This window comes from Scyliorhinus torazame, chromosome 22 (assembly GCF_047496885.1).
Source record: "Scyliorhinus torazame isolate Kashiwa2021f chromosome 22, sScyTor2.1, whole genome shotgun sequence".
NCBI classification, from domain to species: domain Eukaryota; kingdom Metazoa; phylum Chordata; class Chondrichthyes; order Carcharhiniformes; family Scyliorhinidae; genus Scyliorhinus; species Scyliorhinus torazame.
Genome location: NC_092728.1, coordinates 30,521,049 through 30,525,776, shown reverse-complemented (window position 1 = coordinate 30,525,776; position 4,728 = coordinate 30,521,049). Strand labels below are relative to the sequence as shown.

Genomic DNA, 4,728 nt, shown 5'->3' with positions numbered 1-4,728 from the left:
TCCTTGCTCACGCGCTCTCTCTCTCTCTGCTCGCGCTCTCTTTCGCTCTGCTCGAGCTCGCTCTCTCTCTGCTCGTGCGCTCTCCCTCTGCTCGTGCTCTCTCTCTCCTCACACTCTCTCTGTCTCTCTGCTCACGCTCTCTCTCTCTCTCTCTGCTCACGCTCTCTCTCTCTCCCTGCTCTTGTTCTCTCTCTCCCTGCACGCGCTCTCTCTCCATGCTCTCGCGCTCTCTCGCTCTCCCTCTCTCCCAGCTCGCATTCTCTCTCCCTGCTCACATACTCTCTCTCTCTCTCTGCTCACGCTCTCTCTCTCTGCTCGCGCTCTCTCTCCCTGCTCGCGCTCTCTCTCTCTCTCTCCCTGCTCACGCTCTCCCTGCTCGCTCTCTCTCTCTCTCTCTGCTCGCGCGCTCTCTCTCTCTCTCTCCCTGCTCGCGCGCTCTCTCTCCCTGCGCGCGCACTCTCTCTCTCTCTCTCTCTCCCTGCTCACACTCTCTCCCTCTCCCTGCTCACACTCTCTCTCTCCCTGCTCACACCCTCTCTCTCTCCCTGCTCACTCTCTCTCTCTCCCTGCTCACACTCTCTCTCTCTCTCTCTCCCTCTCTCCCTGCTCGCGCACTCACTCTCTCTCTCTCTCTCTCCCTGCTCGCGCACTCTCTCTCCCTGCTCGCGCACTCTCTCTCTCTCTCTCTCTCTCTCTCTCCCTGCTCACACACGCTCTCTCTCCCTGCTCGCGCGCTCTCTCTCTCTCCCTGCTCGCACGCTCTCTCTCTCTCCCTGCTCACACACTCTCTCTATCTCCCTGCTCACACACACTCTCCCTGCTCACACTCTCTCTCTCTCTCTCTCTCTCCCTGCTCACGCTCTCTCTCTCTCTCTCCCTGCTCATGCTCTCTCTCTCTCCCTGCTCACGCTCTCTCTCCCTCTCTGCTCGCGCTCTCTCTTTCTGCTCAAGCTCTCTCTCTCTCCCTGCTCACACACTCTCTCTCTCTCTCTCTCTCTCTCTCTCTGCTCGCGCTGTCTCTCTCTGCTCGCGCTCTCTCTCTCTGCTCGCGCTCTCTCTCTCTGCTCGCGCTCTCTCTCTCTGCTCGCGCTCTCTCTCTCTGCTCACGCTCTCTCTCTCTGCTCGCGCTCTCTCTCTCTGCTCGCGCTCTCTCTCTCTTTCTCTGCTCATGCTCTCTCTCCCTGCTCACACACTCTCTCTCTCTCTCTCTCTCCCTGCTCACGCTCTCTCTCTCTGCTCGCGCTCTCTCTCCTTGCTCACGCGCTCTCTCTCTCTCTCTCTCTGTTCGCGCTCTCTTTCTCTCTGCTCGAGCTCGCTCTCTCTCTGCTCGTGCTCTCTCTCTCCTCACGCTCTCTCTGTCTCTCTGCTCACGCTCTCTGTCTCTCTCTCCCTGCTCATGCTCTCTCTCTCTCTCCCTGCTCATACGCTGTCTCTCTCTCTACCCATGTGCTCCCTCTCTCTCCCTGTTCACGCTCTCTCTGCGCGTGCTCTCTCTCTCTCTGCGCGTGCTCTCTCTCTCTCTGCGCGTGCTCTCTCTCTCTCTGCGCGTGCTCTCTCTCTCTCTGCGCGTGCTCTCTCTCTGCGCGTGCTCTCTCTCTCTCTGCGCGTGCTCTCTCTCTCTCTGCGCGTGCTCTCTCTCTCTCTGCGCGTGCTCTCTCTCTCTCTGCGCGTGCTCTCTCTCTCTCTGCGCGTGCTCTCTCTCTCTCTGCGCGTGCTCTCTCTCTCTCTGCGCGTGCTCTCTCTCTCTCTCTGCGCGTGCTCTCTCTCTCTCTGCGCGTGCTCTCTCTCTGCGCGTGCTCTCTCTCTCTCTCTCTGCGCGTGCTCTCTCTCTCTCTGCGCGTGCTCTCTCTCTCTCTGCGCGTGCTCTCTCTCTCTCTGCGCGTGCTCTCTCTCTCTCTGCGCGTGCTCTCTCTCTCTCTGCGCGTGCTCTCTCTCTCTGCGCGTGCTCTCTCTCTCTGCGCGTGCTCTCTCTCTCACTGCTCATGCTCACTCTCTCTCTCTCCCTGCTCACGCTCTCTCTCTGAACACGCTCTCTCTCTCTCTCTCTGCTCACGCTCTCTCTCTCTCGCTCCCTGCTCACGCTCTCTCTCTCTCCCCCTGCTTGCACTCTCCCTCTCTGCTCACGCTCTCCCTGCTCACGCTCTCTCTCTCTCTCTCTCATGCTTTCTCTCTCCCTGCTCATGCTCACCCTCTCTCTTTCCCTGCTCACGCTCTCTCTCTCTCTGTTCACACTCTCTCTCTCTGCGCGTGCTCTCTCTCTCTCTGCGCGTGCTCTCACTGCTCGCGCTCCCTCTCTGTCTCTGCTCGCGCTCTATCTCTCTCCCTGCTCATGCTCTCTCTCTCCCTGCTCATGCTCACTCTCTCGCTCTCCCTGCTCACGCTCTCTCTCTGATCACGCTCTCTCGTTCTCTCTCTCTCTCTGCTCACGCTCTCTCTCTCTCTCGCTCCCTGCTTGCACTCTCTCTCTCTGCTCACGCTCTCCCTGCTCACGCTCTCTCTCTCTCTCTCTCTCTCTCTCTCTCCCTGCTCACGCTCTCTTTCTCTCTGCTCACGCGCACTCTCTCTGCTCACGCGCATTCTCTCTCTCCCTGCTCACGCTCTCTCTCTCTCTCTCTCTCTCTCTCTGCTCACGCTCTCTCTCGCTCTCTCTCCCTGCTCACGCACTCTCTCTCCCTGCTCACGCGCTCTCTCTCTCCCTGCTCACGCTCTCCATCCTCTAATGCTCGGTGCTAATTCCTGTTGCCAGGTGGTCCGCTGGCGATGGTGGGTTCTGCCATGATGGGGGGGATTCTCCTGGCCCTGATTGAAGGAGTTGGGATCTTGCTCACACGATACACAGCTCAGCAGTTTCAGAACCGTAAGTATCAGACACAGCGGAACACCTCACTCTCCGCCCCCTTCACCACACACTCCAGTTCCCACCCCCACATTCGGCCCCTCTGCCCCTCTACTGCCTCACCTTCTGCCCCTCCTCCCATCGGTCCCCTTCTTCCCTTGGCCTCCCTCGCCAAAACCCCGCTCCAGGTCCCTTCCCCCTCATACCAGGGGCTGGTTGAGCACAGGGCTAAATCGCTGGCTTAATTCCCAACAGAGATCAATCTCGTTTTGAATTGTCCAATTTACCCCCGCCAGCCTCAGTAGTTTTTTAGGAGGGGAGTGAGTTCCTGAGTTCTCTCTCCCACCTCCCCCTTGGCCCAACCAGAGGAAGTAATTTCTCTCCATCGATTTTTTTTTCACCATCTTAAACCCTCCGATCACTCATATGCTACAGAGAGGGGACAAGCCCAGACTCTGCCACACGTCCTCAGCATCGAAGTCTGCTGTTGGTGTGGGAAGGCTGGGAGATTTGGGGAAGGCAACGACAGTCTCGGTCATCCCTTTAGTAACCCCTCGCTCCCTCTTACTCCCTTCCAGCGAGCCCGTTCATGGAGGACCCCAGCCAGCTGCCGCCGAAGGAGCCATCAGCTGGATACCAGGGCTACGGTCAGTACCAGTAACCACAGAGAGAGGAGAGAGAGAGTGAGCGAGAGAAGCTCATCCCCGAGAGGAAATCCTGAACTGATTCCAATTTCAGTGAACCCAACCAATACTCAGGCTGCACTCTGGATTTTGTGAAGTGTCTGCTCAGAGTGGGACATACTTTCTGCTGATCGAGCCCTGGTGAATTTCACCTCAACCGAGCAGAAGTCTGCGGAGGCCACAGACCACGGAGGGGGTGGAGCAGGGCATCTGAATAAAGGATTTCTGTTGAACTCACGGTGTGCCTAATTCAATTGGTAGCCGCCGAATGGAGCCCCTGTGGCAGTGTTACAGTGAGGGGTGTGGGGTATATCAGTGTTACAGTGAGGGGTGTGGGGTATATCAGAGTGTTACAGTGAGGGGTGTGGGGTATATCAGAGTGTTACAGTGAGGGGTGTCGGGTATATCAGTGTTACAGTGAGGGGTGTGGGTATATCAGAGTGTTACAGTGAGGGGTGTGGGTATATCAGAGTGTTACAGTGAGGGGTGTGGGATATATCAGAATGTTACAGTGAGGGGTGTGGGGTATATCAGAGTGTTACAGTGAGGGGTGTGGGGTATATCAGAGTTACAGTGAGGGGTGTGGGGTGTATCAGAGTGTTACAGTGAGGGGTGTGGGGTATATCAGTGTTACAGTGAGGGGTGTGGGGTATATCAGAGTGTTACAGTGAGGGGTGTGGGGTGTATCAGAGTATTACAGTGAGGGGTATATCAGTGTTACAGTGAGGGGTGTGGGGTATATCAGAGTGTTACAGTGAGGGGTGTGGGGTATATCAGAGTTACAGTGAGGGGTGTGGGGTGTATCAGAGTGTTACAGTGAGGGGTGTGGGGTATATCAGAGTGTTACAGTGAGGGGTGTGGGGTATATCAGAGTTACAGTGAGGGGTGTGGGGTGTATCAGAGTGTTACAGTGAGGGGTGAGGGGTATATCAGTGTTACAGTGAGGGGTGTGGGGTATATCAGAGTTACAGTGAGGGGGGTGGGGTGTATCAGAGTGTTACAGTGAGGGGTGAGGGGTATATCAGTGTTACAGTGAGGGGTGTGGGGTATATCAGAGTGTTACAGTGAGGGGTGTGGGGTATATCAGAGTTACAGTGAGGGGTGTGGGGTGTATCAGAGTGTTACAGTGAGGGGTGTGGGGTGTATCAGTGTTACAGTGAGGGGTGTGGGGTATATCAGAGTGTTACAGTGAGGGGTGTGGGGTGTATC

At 56.8% G+C, this 4,728-nt stretch overlaps 1 long non-coding RNA gene across 1 annotated transcript; it reads left to right on the top strand.

The window, feature by feature from the left end:
• The first annotated feature begins 2,716 nt into the window (after window positions 1–2,716).
• On the top strand, window positions 2,717–3,756 carry LOC140399490 (uncharacterized). The gene is made up of 2 exons (XR_011937700.1): window positions 2,717–2,857; window positions 3,415–3,756. It is a non-coding gene; the product is annotated as an uncharacterized lncRNA (long non-coding RNA).
• Window positions 3,757–4,728: the final 972 nt, after the last annotated feature.